Source organism: Phocoena phocoena, chromosome 2 (genome assembly GCF_963924675.1).
Source record: "Phocoena phocoena chromosome 2, mPhoPho1.1, whole genome shotgun sequence".
Taxonomy (NCBI): domain Eukaryota; kingdom Metazoa; phylum Chordata; class Mammalia; order Artiodactyla; family Phocoenidae; genus Phocoena; species Phocoena phocoena.
The window spans coordinates 73,723,005-73,741,130 of record NC_089220.1 but is presented as its reverse complement, the minus strand read 5'-3'; the positions used below and the strand labels follow the sequence as shown (position 1 = coordinate 73,741,130).

The 18,126-nt window shown below is 48.8% G+C and overlaps 1 pseudogene; it reads left to right on the top strand.

Moving 5' to 3' along the window:
- LOC136118420 (dehydrogenase/reductase SDR family member 2, mitochondrial-like) overlaps positions 1–18,126 on the top strand; it is a 121,914-nt pseudogene that overhangs the window by 14,921 nt on the left and 88,867 nt on the right.

Sequence of the window (18,126 nt, the reverse complement as noted above, 5' to 3'; positions counted from 1 at the left end):
AGAATTACAGAACAATGTCCTGGGCGTGGCAGACACCACTCAGAATAAGCAGTCACCGCAGTAAAGGATTTGAATGGTGCAATGTCAGAAATACAGATAAGTATGTTACCAACTGAAACATAATTACAGCCATTACGAAGTGCACTGAGTAAAATGGAGAATCATGGTTGTGTTGGTGGCTTGAACACCAAATGACACGCTTGATGTGGGATGCACATACCTCCTAAGATCTCTCCATGGGTGACCCATTCTCCTCCCCTCATTTTGCACTCATTCCCTCTCGGGGCTTTCCCACTATCGTATGGTAGTGACCCCTACTTCGACCTCCCTTCCTACTACCTCCAAAGATAAGGCGTCTGAGTGTGATGGAGCCAGTTGTAGACAGATTCGGGGGGCTGGCCTTTTTTTGGGTCTGGGCTGTGTCCATGTGTGTGATTTGTGCAAACAGAAAGTCTGTTCCGATGCTCTAATGACTCTAAAAGAAGACTAAGAGGTAGAATAGGGAGGGGAGGCTGAGCTCATCGGAATATTCTGAAGCGGGTGTGAGAGAAGAAGGAATGGGGGTTGAAGCTAAGCCTTAAATGTCTATGCCCATGGGAGACAGTATCTGGGAATCTACAGAGAGGAGCTGCTGCTTTACGAAGCTCCCCACCCATAAATCAAAGAAGGGTCATTAGGATCCACATCTCAGGCAAGGTTCTGTGCTCTCCAGAAAGGCAACTTATCTCCTAGGAAAGGTGGGTAGGAATATCCCCCCAGGGCTGGGACTATAGACAGGAATTTATCTCTGCCTAGCTTACCCTCTATCCCGCAAGATGCCAGGATTGTGTTGCAGGAGCCTTGGTCACCACCGTGAGTGACCAGAGTATGGCCAGTGAGGGGCTGTTCATAGTCCAGCCCAGACTGCAGTAAGGGTGTTGTGTGTGTGTGTGTGTGTGTGTGTGTGTGTATGCCTGTGCTCTTCTAAAGACTCATTTATGGCCCTGCCTGGTTACCCTTCGGGTACTAGGTCCTTATCCAAGGCAACACTGACTTTCCCCCTTCCTTCCTTCCTTCCTTCCTTCTTTCTTTCTTTTCCTTCCTTCCTTCCTTTCTTTTTAAATTGAAGTATAGTTGATTTACAAACCTCCTTCTTTCTTTTTAATCCCTGAGGATAAAACGCCAAATCTCCAGTCCAGGCTGCAGAAGCCAATAGCCACTGATCAAAGGGGCACTACTGGGCCTGCCACTCTCCACTTTCGGAGGCTCTGGGCTTTCCTCTCCTCAGAACACAAGGTCAGGCTGGGCTGAGGCTCCTTAGGATTCTGCTGTGGGGGACAGGAAGCCTGATCTTATCCCTTAGGGAATTCCTTCTAGAGTTTTCCTACTGATCCCTATGTCTAGGAAGTGTGGCTGACGTTTGCTGACAGCTGATTAGGACCATGGTAATCGTTCAGAAAATCTAAGAACAGGCCAGTTTTCATACAGTTTAAGTGTGTAACTTAGCCAGGGTCATCAAATTTAAAAAGCAGATTTTACTACTGGAGCTTTAAATGTGTTGCCATTTGAAGAGAGTCTTTCAAAATCCTCTGTGGTAAGTGTTACAGGACTTTTTTTTTTTTTTTTTGCGGTATGCGGGCCTCTCACCGCTGTGGCCTCTCCCGCCGCGGAGCACAGGCTCTGGACGCGCAGGCCCAGCGGCCGTGGCGCGCAGGCCCAGCTGCTCTGCGGCACGTGGGGTCCTCGCGGACCGGGGCATGAACCCGCGTCCCCTGTATCAGCAGGCGGACCCTCAACCACTGCGCCACCAGGGAAGCCCTACAGGACTTTTTTTTAAAAAAGAAAGTCTTTGTATTATAAAAGCAATACTATTCCTAGAAAATCTAGTAAGAGAAGTAAAGTAGAAAGTCAAGGGAAAGAAAACACCTGAAGCTCCATCACCCATCAAAGCTCCATCAGAAGAAAATTACTTTTGATGTTTTTGTAAATTTCATTTCAAATTTATTGTTGATTTGTTAAATTTAATAATTTCTGCCTTAATCTTTTAAAATGTCCTTTCTTTTTTTTAAAATAAATTTATTTATTTTGGCTGCGTTGGGTCTTCATTGCTGCACAGGGGCTTTCTCTAGTTCCGGTGAGCAGGGGCTACTCTTCGTTGCAGTGTGTAGGCTTCTTCTCGCAGTGGCTTCTCTTGTCGCGGAGCACAGGCTCTAGGCGCATAAGCGTCAGTAGTTGTGGCTCTCGGGCTTAGTTGATCCGCGGCTCGTGGGATCTTCCCGGACCAGGGCTCCAACCCGTGTGCCCTGCATTGGCAGGCAGATTCTTAACCACTGCACCACCAGGGAAGTCCCAACAAATATATATTGAGTGCTTACTGTGAGTCAGTCACTGTTCTGGGCTCTTGAGGTACATCAGTGAACAAAGCAGATAGAGATCAGTGCTCTCCTGGAGGTTATAGTCTAGGCAAGGCGTATGGATAATAAACAAGAGACATTATAAAAAAGTAAATGACATAGTATGTTGGAATGTGATAAGTATGGTGGAAAAGAAGAAGTTAAGAGGGATCCAGAGTGATGGAAGGAGAGGGGAGTAGAGAGTGGCCAAGTTTGGCTTCATTGAGAAGTGACATTCAAGCAAAGCCTTGAAGAAGGGGAAGGTGACAGATGTGTGGCTATCTAAGGGAGAAGCATTTCAGCAGAGGAACAGCCAGTGCAGAAACCTTAGGGCAGGAGCGTGCTCAGCATGTTTGAAGAACCCAAGGAGGCCACTGTGGCTGGGAGGAGAATAGTAGTAAGGTCGGAGATGCAAGGGGGAGCACAGATCATTTAGAGCCTTCTAGGTCATGGCAAGGATTTGGGTTTTGCTATGGTCTGAATGTTTATGTCCCTTGCAAAATTCATATATTGAAATCCTAAACCTCATGTTGATGATATTTGGAGGTGGGGTCTTTGGGAAGTGCTTAGGTTCTGAGGGTGGAGCCTTCATGAATAATGGGATTAGTGCCCTTATAAAAGAGGCCTGAGAAAACTCTCTTACCCTTTCCACTGAGTGAGGCTATAGTGAGAAGAAGCTGTCTATGAACCAGAAAGTGGGCCTTTACCAAACAACAAATTTGCGAGCACCTTGATCTTGGACTTCCCAGCCTCCAAGAAGGTTAGAAATTAAATTCTACAATTCTGTTTATAGGCTACTAGCCTATTGTATTTTTGTTACAGCAACCGGAACGGACTAAGATGGGCTTTTACTCTGAATGACGTGGGGAGTCACTGCAAGTTTTTAAGTAGAGGAGACACCTGCTCCGGCTGACATGTTTAAAGGCTCACTCAGACTCCTGTGTTGAGGTTAGACTTTAGGCAGGCAAGGATGGAAACAGGGAGAGAGATGACAGTGGCTCCCACCAGGCAGTAGCAGTGCAAGTGGTGACAGTGTTAGATTTTGATACATAGTGAGTTAGAACCAACAGGATTTTCTGAGAGATCGGATGTGAGGTATGACACAGGGAAATCAAGGATGACTCCAAAGTCTTAAGTCTGGGTAATTGGAAGGATGGAGTTACCATCATCTGAGAGAGGGAAGGTGGAAGATAGAGCAGGTTTGGGGAAATATGAGAAGTTTAGTTTTGATATTTATTAGTTATCTATTGCTACATAACAAAATACCCCAATATTTAGTGACTTAAGACAACCATTTATTAGCCCAGTTTCTGTGGGTCAGGAGTGGTTTAGCTGTGGTCCTGGTTCAGGGTTTCTCCTAAGGTTCCAGTCAAGATGTCAATAGGGGCTTGAGGGCTTAACTGAGGATGGAAGATCCACTTCCAAGATGGTGCACTCACATGGCTGTTGGTAGGAGGTAGTTCCTGGCTACATGGGCCTCTCTGTAGCTGCCTGAGTGTTCTCACAACTTGGTAGCTGGCCTCTCCCAGAGCAAGGGGTCCAAGAAAGAGAGAAAGAGAGAGCAACCAAGATGGAAGCCACGGTGCCTTTGTGTGACCTAGTCCCCGGAGTTACACACCATCACCTTCACTGCACTAAAACCAGCCCACGTTGAAGGGCAGAGGAATTAGGCTCCACTTCTGAAGGAAAGCATATCACAGAGTTTGCGGACATGTTTTAAAATTGTCACGGGTGTATTAAGTTTGAGGTATCTACTAGGTATCTCAGTGGAGATGTCAAGTAGGCATTTAGTCCACAAACCATAAATGCTGGAGAGGGTGTGGAGAAAATGGAACCCTCCTACATCGTTGGTGGGAATGTAAGTTGGTGCAGCCACTATGGAGAACAGTATGGAGGTTCCTCAAAAGACTAAAAATAAGGTTGCCATATAATCCAGCAATCCCACTCCTGGGCATATATACGTGGAGAAAACTCTAATTTGAAAAGATACATACACCCTAATGTTCATGGCAGCACAACAATAGCCAGGACATGGAAGCAACCTAAATGTCCACTGACAGATGAATGGATAAAGAAGATGTGGTACATATATACAATGGGATACTACTCAGCTATAAGAAAGAATGAAATAATGCCACTTACAGCAACACAAATGGACCTAGAGATTATCATACTAAGTGAAGTAAGTCAGAAAGAGAAAGACAAATGCCATATGATATCACTTATATGTGGAATCTAAAATATGACACAAATGAACTTACCTACGAAACAGAAATAGACTCACAGACATAGAGAACAGACTTGTGGTTGCCAAGGAGGGTGTGTAGGGCAGGAATGGATTGGGAGTTTGGGATTAGCAGATGCAAGCTATTACCCAGAATGGATAAACAAGAAGGTTCAACTGTATAGCACAGGGAACCATATTCAGTATCCTGTAATAAACTGTAATGAAAAAGATTAGGAGAAACTATATATTTATATAACTGAATCACCTCGCTGTACACCAGAAACGAACACAACATTGTAAATCAGCTATACTTCAATAAAATAATTTTGTAAAAATGTAGACATTTAAATACGCTAGTCTGGGGTTCGAGAGAGAGGTCTGAGCTAGAGACATAAATTTGGGAGTCCAGAGCATACAGATGGCATACATATTGGGCCACTCCCTCTCTCAATGAGAATGCACGGCAGTAGGGCAGACAGGAGCTGTGCACTGGCTGCCGAAATGGCTGTGGTCACCGAGTCCACATGTAGCTGAGTAATGGGAGTACCCAACTGGGATGCATCCAAGGGATGTAGCATCCCCATTACAGAGTGGATCTGCTGTCAGTTTCCTTCTCCCACATCCCTGCCCAATCCACTATCCTGTTACCCAGCTCTGGAAACTATCATCTTTCTAAGAGTGAGCTTCTGTCATTAAACACTCCCATTTCCCAGGAGGCAGAGTGAGAAGCTGGAAAGAGCAGGTGCTTTGGACTCAGATGTGGATTTGAATCCGGGCTCCATATTTGTTTCCCTGGGCAGTTTGTGACTTTACTTAACCACTTCTGTAAAATATTATACTTGGATAATAATACCTTTATGATAGAATGGATGATAGGACACTGTGAAAGTTCAGCACATAGTAGGTGCTCAGTAAAAGTTAGTTTCTTTTTTTCTCAGACAGATTTGGAGTCTGGGACACTGGGGAATACATTTTATGTCTCATGATCAGGCTCCCAGGTGGAGGTAGGGAAGGGGCTGAAGCCATCACAGCCATCTCTGCTGCAGGATCAGCTTCACCATACCTTGGCGTCTGGCCCAGGATGGGACCCACGTGGTGGTCAGCATCTGGAAGCAGCAGAACGTGGACTGGGTGGTGGCGGTGCTGCAGGGGGAGCGGTTGAACATGACAGGCACTGTGTGCCACGTGGGGAAGGCTGAGAAGCGGGACTGGCTGTTGTCCATGCTGAGGGGCCAGGGATAGGGGTGATACAGGTGCAGAGATCAGAACACACAGACCCAGCCTAGGGAAGGCAAAACACTCCTTAAGATAATTTTGGATATTTCCCAGTGCCAGACATATACCAACACCCCATCACATTAGTGTGTGAGGCGCTCAATGTTGTTATAACAGCTTTACGGTGGGAAACAGACCTTAAGTGTCAGGGATGATTCTGAAGCGGGCTCTGCCTCACTCCAAAACCCACATTCTTTTTTTTTTTTTTTCTGTGGTACACGGGCCTCTCACTGTTGTGGCCTCTCCCATTATGGAGCACAGGCTCCGGACACGCAGGTTCAGTGGCCACGGCTCACGGGCCCAGCCGCTCCGCGGCATGTGGGATCTTCCCGGACCGGGGCACGAACCCGTGTCCCCTGCATCGGCAGGCGGACTCTCAACCACTGCGCCACCAGGGAAGCCCCCAAACCCACATTCTTAAGCAGGACTGTGGCTCTGCCCCTGGCAGGTCCCTGCAGGGTACAGATGCCCGAAGCCTGGTGAAGCTGGGACAATGCCCATGACAGGGGCTGGTCTGTGGACCGGAGCAGGGGAGATGCCAGGCTGGGGAGCCCATCGTGGTCACTGTGGGTGTGGGCACTCTTCTTGGGGGCTCACAGAGAAAAGGTTGTTTTTGAAGAGCCTTAAAGGACAGTGGGAATCAGTCAGCTATGTTTTCCAGAGAAGAGACACCAGGTACATGGAACTTAAAGGGAGGAGGTTTCTGGTCCACAGTTTCGTCTCTTCCTCACCTTCTGTGCTGCCTCTGTCTCCCCCCAGGCCCTAGAGTCCTGGGGGCATCAAATTCCTGGTGTGAGTGCTGCAGTCAACCCCCTGGTGGGGAGCATCCTGGGGTCCGGTAAGCTGGTGGGGGACAAGGTGTGGCCTGGGGAGCATGGAGCTGTGAGGTTCTCTCCGTCTCCCAAATCTACCTACACACCTGCACCTGTTCCCAGCTGCCCCCTGTTCCTTGGAACCACCGCCCCCGGTCCCAATGGGTAGAGCACACCTGGGTCAATCTGCCCAGGTGGCCAATGATGCTGCAGACCTTCTCTACTTCAGCCTTCCTCCAAGCGCAAGGGGTGACGGGACACACCCGCTCAGGGCCAGATCCTCTCTCCTGGCTCAGAAACCTGAGGTTGTTGTAGTCTGGACTCACTGGCACCCATTCTGATCCCTCCAGTCTGGCTGTCCCCGGGACACCTCACGTGTCCTTAGACACGGCTGAGAAAAGGGACCCTTGCCCGGCATCCCAGATGGAACACACTAAGCACAGCAGGGACTCCTGCTGCCTCTGCAGACTCCCTGCCCCTGCGGTTCTGAGGGCACCATCCTGACCCCTCCCCCGATGTGCGCAGAGGTGGGGCCTGCGATCAGGCTGAGCCGTTCCCTCTTTCCTCCCTGTCAAGTCTTCCTCCGCTGACCACCCCTTCCTTCCTCTCCTTGTAGACCCTGCTCCACTTTCTCTCTTTGGTTCTCACATTCCCTGGCTCTCCCAGCCAAGTTCTTCTCCCTCCCTCCTTTGCCCAGCCTCAGGCTTTTCTAGGAAAGCCAGATTTCCGCATCGGCCCCTAAAAACAGCACTGTTGTTTACCTTGTGCAAATTCTCACCTCTCCTCATTAAAGCAGGCACTAACACCCCACCTTTCCTAACGTCCTTTCCTGATAACTATTTTCACTGACCTGGTTCTCTGGAGGGTGATGTGCCATGAGGAGAGTCTGGCGTGAATGACAGTGAGGGGTTCGTAAGCCAAATGCTCCTGGTGGGCGAGCAGGTCCCTCAGACCCCTCCTCCGCACTCTGGGAGAAGAGCACCCACACCCACAGCTCCTCCCCATGGGACTCGAGGGAGCCGAGGTGGCTGCTTCCCCACCCTGTTCTGATTGCAGATCCTGGTCGTGAACGTGAGGTCCCAGCTGTGCTGCTGATCCAGGTGCTGCCCCTCGTGGAGAAAAGGGGGGAGGGCAGGGAGGGCCCGTGGAGTTGGGGGGACTCGGCCTTGCTGTCCTCTACACCAAGGGGACACTTGGGGAAGGAGCCCTCAGTGGAATATCCCAAGGAGAGGAGGTAGAAGGAGTGTGCTCTGGCTGCCAGGGTCTGTCCCCGTCGCCTCCTGAACCACATCTGCAGGCTACTTTGTCCCCGGGGATGTGGCCAATACAGCGAAAGGGACCGTCTGGAAGGAATGTGGCCCGCAAATTCCAAACCCACAGAAGAGCCCCAATCACCCCTGACAGGCTGTGTCCTCTGAGAATGGCAGGCCAGATGCCAGGCCCAGGGCCTGGTAGTGTAACCCAGAGAGCCAAACCCCTCCAAAGAGGCCAGAGGAAGCCCTTTCAGTCCCTCCCCTGCACGCCTCTGGTAACCAAGTTTTCCCCCCTTTGCTTTTCACCTCTTCTTGTCTGAATCAGAAACAGTTCTAGATTTGAAACTCAGGTGACTCTAAACGCATTTCCCTCCTATGGGAGTCGCTGTCCCCCGGGCTGCACTGACCTCACCCTGACGGCTGCCTCCAGGCTCCCAGCTCTGTTCTCCAGAGACCCAGCTACTGATTGGCCCTGCCCCTGTGACTGGTTCCAGGGAGTCCTGGGCTTTCCCAGCAGGGGAGGCTGCGTCAGCACCCTCTCAGGCCCAAAAGATTTTACTTCTCCCCAGAGACCCTGGCCCCATCCCCAATGTCCCTTCTTCTCCCATTATAGCTCAGTTCTGTCTCCTCGTCAGAAGCCCATTTTCTGGGAGCATCTGCTTCACACTTGTGCTCACCTTTTACCTCATCACACCTGTCTGTCTCCTCACAGGGGAGGCTCTGCGGTGCTCATTGCCACTGCTGCTGTCTATGTACCTCCACACAGTGAGTGGGGAGCTTTGGAAGGGGGCAGTGGAATGGATGCCAGGGTGTCGGGGAAGTGAATATTGATCCTGTGTGATAAAAATATCCAAGTGCACAAACACTGAACATCTCTCTGGTCCACACTTAAAATCACACTCATTGCCTTTATCTCATTCAAACCCCACACCCCCAGGGCTGCCGTGGATGGTTGTACAGGTTGTTCACTGTGCAAAGGCACCAGGTCCAGGGACAGGGACAAGTGGGAGCTGAAATCCAGTCTATGCCCTGCTCGCCAAGCCACGCACCCTGGAGAGGTACTCTATTCTCCTGAAGGAAAGGGGTGTCTTGAACATGCATTCACCAAGTCTGGCACCAGAGGGGCTGTATGGGCTCAAAGGAGAGTTCTTTTAAAAACTCACACCAGGGGGCAGTATAGACATGGCATTCCTGTGACTATCGACAGGCAGCGCTTATAAACCACATAGCAGATGAGGAAATTGAGACCTAGAGATCTTAAGTGACTTGCCCAAGGTCGACCAAGTCATGGTACAGCAGGGGTCTGTCCTTGGGTCTCTTCAGTCCCATTCCCTGACCTCGCACCTAAGCTTTTCTCTCTGGGTCGAGCATAGACCAACATAGCCTCTGCCTTCCGGAACTTTCTTTAAGCCCGGACTTCATCCTGCTCCTGCTTCAATTTTGTTCCTTGGTAATTCCCAGGGGTGGAGTGGCAGGCGCGTCTGAGTTGGGTCTAAGGGCGAGCAGGTTTATCCTCCACAGCCCTGGAGGTCCAGCAAGAGCTCCTCCCCTCACTGGCAGTGTACTTTTACTGTTTCTTTTTCCTTCTTAGTTGCTGGACCAGTACCGCCAGCAAACTGCCCCACTGGGACTTACCAAGTCCTTGGCTGTGGAGCTGGCCCCATAAGGGCATCCGAGTGCGTGGTGTGTCTCCAGGACTTGTCAAGACTGACTTCGGCCGAGTGGTGAGGATTTAGCAGCTGCCAGCAGTTCCCATGCCAACCACCCTGTGCTTTCCCGGGCTGGGCAAGCCGCTCGGGGCTCTGAGAACAGCAGCCTCTCACTTCTCTGTAGCAGAATCAGGGCTCTGGCTTCTGTGAGAAGATCCAGTGGAATCCCCAGCCCCGGCCCTAAGCGGGGTCATCTTCGCCAAAAGGCACACATCTGCCAAGAGCAGCCACTCTTTTGCCTGTCACAATCCTATCGAGCACTGACTCTCTGAATTTTTTCAGGTTGAATATAATCTAGCCGTGCAAAACTCTTTTAAAAATCTCTGTGGATCGCAGAGGTAGGTGGGGTCCCCAGAGGCGAGAGGACTCTGATTGCATCCTGGCTTATCAGAAATTCCTCTCAACGAGTCTCGGGTTGCACAGCCTGGGAGCCGGGAGCTGGAGGACAGGAGGAGCCTGGGAGGTGGGAAACAGGGGTGGAGGTATGCTGGGCCCTCCAGTCAGGTCAGCAGGGAGACAGAGGTCAGAGTTCATTAGCACAGGCACCGAGACTGCAGTTCTGTCCCCCTTCCATGCAGGGCAGGGCAGCCAGAGGACTGTGGGGACTCTGTCCTTCCTGTGCTCTCCAGACGCCAGCTACATCACTGGGGAGAACGTTGTGGTGGCCGGCTTTTCCTTGAGGCTCTGATATCCACCACCGGGACTGGAGGCTGTTGCTCTGGGTTTGGATATTGCATTTCGCCCTGGGAACCAGATGGTGATTGGCTAGGAGAATGAAGGCCAGGCCTCTAGGAGGTGTTGTAGGTGAATTCTAAGACAAATCTAGTGTAGGGTATGGAGGTGGGGAGACAGAGCTGCTGCTGAGCAGTTGCTGAGCTGAAGTCTTGATTGATTTTTGTCTTTTTTTTACTGGCAATGAACTTGTTTTGAAACTCTTAACCTCAGCTTCCTTGTGAAGATGGCAAGTATGAGCAGCTGCTTTGCCTGCAAATGCTATCCCTGCATCGGTGGTCCATCTCCTCACCACTACCCCCTTCCTCAGGAGATCCTTCCTCCGCGCATGTCACCAGCCCTCAACTGAAACGTGTAACTCTGATTGGGACCTGAGCCCACGTGCCAGGACTCAAACCTGGCCAAAACCCTGCTTGGGACTCGAACCCACGGTCTTTTTTTTTTTTTTTTTTTTTTTTTTTTTGCGGTACGTAGGCCTCTCACTGTTGTGGCCTCTCGCGTTGCGGAGCACAGGCTCCGGAGGCGCAGGCTCAGCGGCCATGGCTCACGGGCCCAGCCGCTCCGCGGCGTGTGGGATCTTCCTGGACTGGGGCACGAACCTGTGTCCCCTGCATCGGCAGGCGGCCTCTCAACCACTGCGCCACCAGGGAAGCCCCCACAGTCTTTTAATTAGAATTACTCACCTGGTGTCTAGACTTACTGAGGCTCAGGTTCTTGATGTCTCAGCACAGAAGGAATTCAGTGAGAGGCAAAGTGATAGGTAAGAAGTGGATCTATTTAGACAGAAACACACTCCACAGACAGAGTGTGGGCCATCTCAGAAGGCGAGAAAGGCACCAGGGTATGGGCTTGTCAGTTCTTCTAGGGGTGGGTAATTTCATAGGCTAATGAGTGGGAGGAGTATTCCAGCTCTTTGGGGAAGGGGCGGGGATTTCCAGGAATTGGGCCACCGCCCACTTTTTGATCCTTATGGTCGGTCTTGGAACTCTCATGGCGCCTGTGGGTGTGTCATTTAGCTTGCTGGTGTGTCACAGTGAGCGTATACTGAGGCTCAAGAGCTAGTGGAAGTCTGCCACTTGTCCACTATCTTGGACCCATTTGGTTCTAATCATGTCCTCAGGCTATGTCATTCTTTCAAAAGTTGTGCCCTGCCCCCTTCCCTCCTGTTTCATCCTGATATGCGGTGGGGGGGGGGGGGGAGGGTTAGGGAGGTGGTAATTAAATGTCTTGCCCAGTCTCCCAGGAGCACACCAAGAGCCTATCCCTCACAAGGTTAGTGGCTCCAAGAGGAGATTCATCTCCTCTTAGATGTCTCCCTCCCCACCTCCCTGCCTGGGAGCCATGGAAATAACTTGGATGAGGAGTGGATGATCTGCTAAGAGTCCCTCCTCTGCCACTGTCTTTACCTTTTCTGGTCTTCATTTTTCTCAGCTATTAAATAATGGGTTGGATTAATAGCCCCCACCCCTGCCCCCCTCTATTTTTCTGTGAGACTCCCTCTGTTTCCTGACCCTCTAGCTTCTGGGTCCCAGTGGTCTCGGTGGTTCCAGCTCCCCTCAACATGTGCCACTCTGAGCCTTGTCACCACCGCAAGGTTATGGCCTCTCTCATAAACACGTTCCTATCAGGGAGCAAAGGAAGCTGGAGAAATCTGGGTCCCTCAAGGGGAGGTGGCTCAGACAGACCCCCAGCCTCACCCCACACAGGAGGGGGTGCCCTTCCAGTCAAGTGGCTGTTCCAGTCCTCACCCACATCCTCCTCAGAATTCACACCACCAGCTCCACCACCTTCATCAACACCGAGCCTTGAACCTTCCCTCACACGCCTCCATGGCTGGCCCGGGCCCCCAGTTTTCCCCAATGACTTTTGAAAACTGCCACCACTCTTTCCTTACAGCTTCACTTTTATTCACTCTGAGCAAGGCCCTTGCTGCACACTTCACAGAGAGAACAATGGCAATAATGAAACAGGAGGGAAGGGGGAAGGGCACAACCTTTAAGAGAATGACGTAGCTCTAGGTCATGACAAAAACTAGTTAGAACCAACTAGGTCCAAGATGGCGGACCTTGAGCCTCATTATATGCTCATTGTACTACATTAGCATATGCTAAACGACACACCCACCAGCACCATGACGGTTCCAAGGCTGACCATCAAAGATCAAAAAGTGGGGGACTTCCCTGGTGACACAGTGGTTAAGAATCCGCCTGCCAGTGCAGGGGACATGGGTTCGATCCCTGGTCCGGGAAGATCCCACATGCCATGGAGCAACTAAGCCCGCGAGCCACAACTACTGAAGCCCGAGCGCCTAGAGCCCGTGCTCCACAACAAGAGAAACCACCACAATGAGAAGCCTGCACACCGCAAAGAAGAGTAGCCCCCACTTGCCACAACTAGAGAAAGCCTGCCTGCAGCAACAAAGACCCAGCGCAGCCAAAAATAAATAAATTAATAAATTAATTTGTTTTAAAAAGTGGGGAGTGGCCCAATTCCTGGAAATCTCTGTCCCTTCCCCAAAATAGTTGGAATAATCCTCCCACTCATTAGCCTATGAAATTATGCAGCCCATAAAAACTAACCATGCCATATTTCAGGCCTCTCACCTTCTGAGATGGCCCTCACTCTTGTCTGTGGAGTGTGTTCCTCTCTAAATAAATCTGCTTCTTACCTATCACTTTGTCTCTCACTGACTTCTTTTTGCAACGAGATATCAAGAACCTGAGCTTTATTAAGTCCTGAGGGGTGCAAGAGGGAGGGGATAAGGGGATATATGTATACGTATAACTGATTCACTTTGTTATACAGCAGAAACTAACACAATATTGTAAAGTAATTATACTCCAATAAAGATGTTTAAAAAAAGAAGACCTGAGACCAGGAATGTGATATCAATTAAAAGAACGTGGGTTCAAGTCCCAATCTGAGTTGCATGGTTTCAACAAGATGGTACTCATCACCTTTCCCCACTCTGGTCTAAAACTTACTTGCATTGCTTCTATCCCTCCCCGAAAGCCCACACATCAGTGAAGGAGGTGCGTGTGTCTTCCCTCTCCAGGGAACTCCTTCCTTACCCACTTGGGATCTCATTCACTCCCACCCCTCTAGGCACCTCATTCCTTGAAATTTCTTCTCTCTTATCTGCAGCTTCAACCTCTCAGAGGTTTAAAGACAAAACCAAGTCATCCAACAAACAAAACTCATATCTCTGATTATCCTGGAGCCATTATATTATTTCACTCCTTCCTGTAATAGTTCCTTGCTCCTGTGCCCTCTGCAGGGGTTTTCTCATCATCAGTGCGCATGCTGAAGTTTTCTTTTCCTGCCTTTTGGGGTGTTTAGGAATTTAACATGCAGATCGCTGCTGCTCTCCACATACTCAGATACTCAGCAGGGTCTTCCACATACTCAGATACTCAGCAGGGTCTTCCACATACTCAGATACTCAGCAGGGTCTTCAAGGGTTCTTCCACAGTCACAGAAGTAAGCCTCTAAGTCTGTTGCTATTTTATTTTTTGTTTTTTTTTCTTGTCTGTCTCAGAAATTGTTCGTTTCTGCACTAAGTCTACAGTGTCCCGCCTATGGGTTTCACGGCCTGCCCAATCACCTATTCTGTCATTTGAGTCCTGCGTCAAGGAAATTTTCCTTAGGTATCTGGGGATTGGGGGGTGGGGGGAGATTTCTGCCACGGATCTCCTTTCTGATTCTGGAAACAAGTTAGTGTCCATAAATGTCACCTTCCAGACAGGCTTCTGGGACACACTCATGACATTTCTCAAGAGAGTTTAAAGTGTGCTACCCACTTGGACCGTTCACAGCAGAACTGGGGAGGCTCTCTCTCGGCCTGACATTTTGGGGCCTTAGTCGTCCATCTGGGGCTCCAACCAGGCAAAGTAGTTTCCCCAGCTCTCCCCTGGTGGATATCCCAAGGCTCATGAAGGGGCAATCAGTATCCCACAGCCCCATCCAGGAAGCATTTGGCCACCATGGTAAGGAGCCACGCCTGGACCTGAGAAGTGGAAAACCTCACACCCATTGGGGGAACAAGGGAATTTACAATATTGGAATCCCTTCAGTAGGGCCTCCAAAATATGGATTGGTATTTCCAAGCTATCTATATGTGTATATGTAGAAGAAGGGTCATAACAAGAGTTACAAATCACTATTTCCACATCAGCTCCCAAGGAGCTCCATTGGCTTCACAGACTTTTGCAGGAAGGACCTTTCTCTACACATTGTTGCTTCTGCTCATAAAAGAGGACACTTTGTAGAACTCAACCCTTTCAAAAGTGTCGGTGGGGAAACACACACCCTTCGCTCTGCTGCCTTATTCACTTTTCCCTATAGGCTGAGGAGTAGATAAACTGATGGGTCCACATTACCGATTGGGGCTTACAAAGGCAAGGCAGTGTCCCCTGTCTCTTCCCCTTGGGCCACCTGCACTTAGGTGGGCTCAAGTGACCTTTCTAGTCTCTAGTGAGCAAGGCTTGCCATGTCTCTGTTCTGGGTTGAAGACGTTTGACCTGAGACTTGCTGGGCACATCAGGTCAGCTCTACTCTGCCAGTTACCTTCCATTTAAAGATGAGGTAATGGAAAGCCTTGTTCTCTAGCTTAGCATTGACAGTATGAAGGTGACCCTGACTGTGATTCCATCTGTCCCCTTTGGTGTGAGAGAGGACTGTGATCAATAACTAATGGTCCAGAATACTTATATTTCAGTTTGGGAGAAAGTGATAAATAATAACTGCGAGTCCATGGGGGCAGATTAGCTCAAGTCAGTGTATAAATCATAGTTTATGAGCTATTTTACAAAACCCTAAGATGTACTTATGGATTATCTTAAAACAAGATATCTCATTTGTACCTAAGTGATATGTACAATTTCGTAGAGTTTAATTTCTGACAGTTCTGTTCTGCTGGGGATTTTACTGTAATTGTCGAGGTGGGAGCAGGTTAGGAATAGGGTTTGTGGCATGGGTTGGCTGTTACCAGGGCTGACACTGCTCCCATAGATGTCTGCACATCTTGTTCTTTTGTCCTTGATATCCCTCAGACCATCCTTTCCTTCTAGAAAGAAGCACATATGTGCCTCAAATAACTGATGTACAGTTAAAATACATATTGTAATTGATCTGTATATTCCTAACTTGCCATCCCTATCACCATCTGCTTTTATATCTACCTAGGTGTACATATTGTTATCCACCATCTATCATACCTAAATGATCTATTTATCTGTCTAGATAACTGGCAACTTCCTGTGGTTCAACTAAATATCTGTCCCTTCATCCATCCTGCAATCTGTTCGGGTAAGGACCCGTTCTCCTTAGGACCCACCTGCTCCAAACCGTTAGCTCAACCCCTCGTAAAAGGGATTACGGAGGTGAGTGGTGAAGGCCACCTGAGTTGAGCTCCAAGGCTACTCCACCTGCCCATCTTTCACCTACCCTGCCAAGCATGTGTCTGGCATTGAGGATGACAAGTGCTGGACCAGGAGTGCCCAGACAAGCAGGGAGGGGGTTCACAGGTTGGATGGCCCTGGGAAGAGGAAGCGAGGGTGTGTGTGAAAGGAAGAGGGGTGGGTAGGACCGTCTCCAAACCTCAGTTCTGTTCCTGAGTGGTTTCCCCTCTGGATCTAGGTCCTTATCAGAAGCTATTTTTGCTTCCTTCTCTTCTGCTTTTGGCTCTTCCTGGGCGCAAGCAGCAGTCAGTCAAACAAACAAGAGCCACCATCTCTTCCCCTCCCCAGAATAGTCCAGGTCTTCCTTTCCCCTGGTGACAAGTCAGGCTGCCCTGGGGCTCCCACCAGGTAAGCAGTGGAAACACTGTGGTTGCATTTGGGGTGGGGACACCTCAGTTTTAAGGCCTGCTCCTATCCTTCTTGCTAGACGTGAGGTCAAAGTCTCCATTATGATTTTGAGTCAGAGGCAAAAGACTAGCCCAATGGATGCCAAATTGGCCAAAAGGCAAAGCCGGTTCAAAAGCTCCAAATTTAAGGAATACATTTCACTCAGCTTTACTAGCACAATGTTAAAAATTGTAGCCAAGTTTTATATATAGTCAGATGGAGACTTTTAAAAAATTTAGGTACTGTGACACTTCTAAATTTTTTCAATAGGCGTAAATTCAAAAAACGTCTTTAGGTGAGATGCTTGGTTAAGTATAAGGCTGTTTATCATGAACTTAATGTACCTTTCAGGGCTGGAATTGGATATTTAACAGCAGTCATGTTTTCTTAAACAAAATAGAGACATATGGCTTGAAAAATGTATGCTTATTTGTGGGAAAAATGGAACAAACACTTGAAAGTGGGACTTTTCTGGAAAATCTGGGTCATAGAGTTGTGTATTTTTTTAGAGGATCCATGCGCCATCAGCAGAGCCCAAACTGTTTAATAAGACTTTAGCCTTTTTGTTCTGTGCTGGGCAATCTTGAGCACCTCAGTTGCTCTGGGCTCAGGTGCAACCAAGGGTGGTTTTGTTGCAGAGGCAAAAGGAATGGACATTCTTTACCAGCTACTGGAAATGTAACTCCAATGTAAGTTATTATGTTATCCATGATATATCATTTTTAGTTGGTAGTGTTTTTGAATCAAATATCTGTAAATGCCAAGAGTAAAACAACTCTTCAACATATGTAGTTATTGCTGTGTTCATTAAGGCTTGGATTCATATTAATTCACTGACTCTTTCACCAGATTCTACTGAGAACCAAGTAAGTGCCAAGTATGCCATAGGGTTTGGGGGTATGGAAAACAAAGTGGTCCCTGACCTCAGGACGCACCCAACCAGGTACGTAGACAGGTATATCGACACGTCGGAACACGGTAAGTGCTATAACTGAAGGATGAGCTGGGTTTGTGGCCATAAGGACGATAAGCACATCAACGACTATCACCTCCTAGTCTAGGTGGGATAAGAGGAGATGGAGGAGTTAAGTTAGGGAAACAAGAAGGAGAATGACATTCCTGACAGGGGAGACGGCATGTGCAAAATTGCCAGACATTTAGGGAACTTGGTTTGGTATTCCTGGGGCTCAGACACAAAGAAGAAGGAGCAGTGGGAAAAGAAGATGGAGATAAGAGCAGAAGCCAGAGTCAGGATTCCCTCAATGCCAAGGTGGGAAAACTGGACCCAGTCTTGAAGACAATGGAGGGACAGTGGAGGGAGCTTTCTTATCCAACATTTTGTGTCTCCCAGCTTTACGCAAGGAACTCAGACTAAGTTCCTGGCCATGTTCAGGCCTGAGGCATGATCTTCTGTCCCAGACAGTTGTTGACACTCCGGACTCCGCGCTTCGAGTCTCTCCATTCACTCACCGCTGAGTACCTACTCTGTGCCTTGCATCACACTGAGTAATGCTGACACAAGATTGAATAAGAAAAGTGAATTGATTAGTGTAGTATTCTGCTCTAACAGATAAAATCCAAAATTGTAGGGGCTTAACACAGGGGTCAGAAACTACCACCCACAGTTACCAGACTGCTATCTGTTTTTGTAAAGTTTTATTGGAATATAGATGTGTCATTCATTTATGTGTCACCTATGGCTGCTTTCACACTGAGATGGCAGAGTTAAGTAGTTGCCACAGAGACCATACGGCTTTCAAAGCCTAAATAGTTACTATCTGGCCCTTTATAGAAAAAGTTGCTGACCCTTGACTTAACATAGTAGAAGTTTATTTCTTTTTTATGTAAAGTCCAGCTGGAAGCAGAGAGTTCTGCTCCACAGAATTGAGGCTGATGGAGG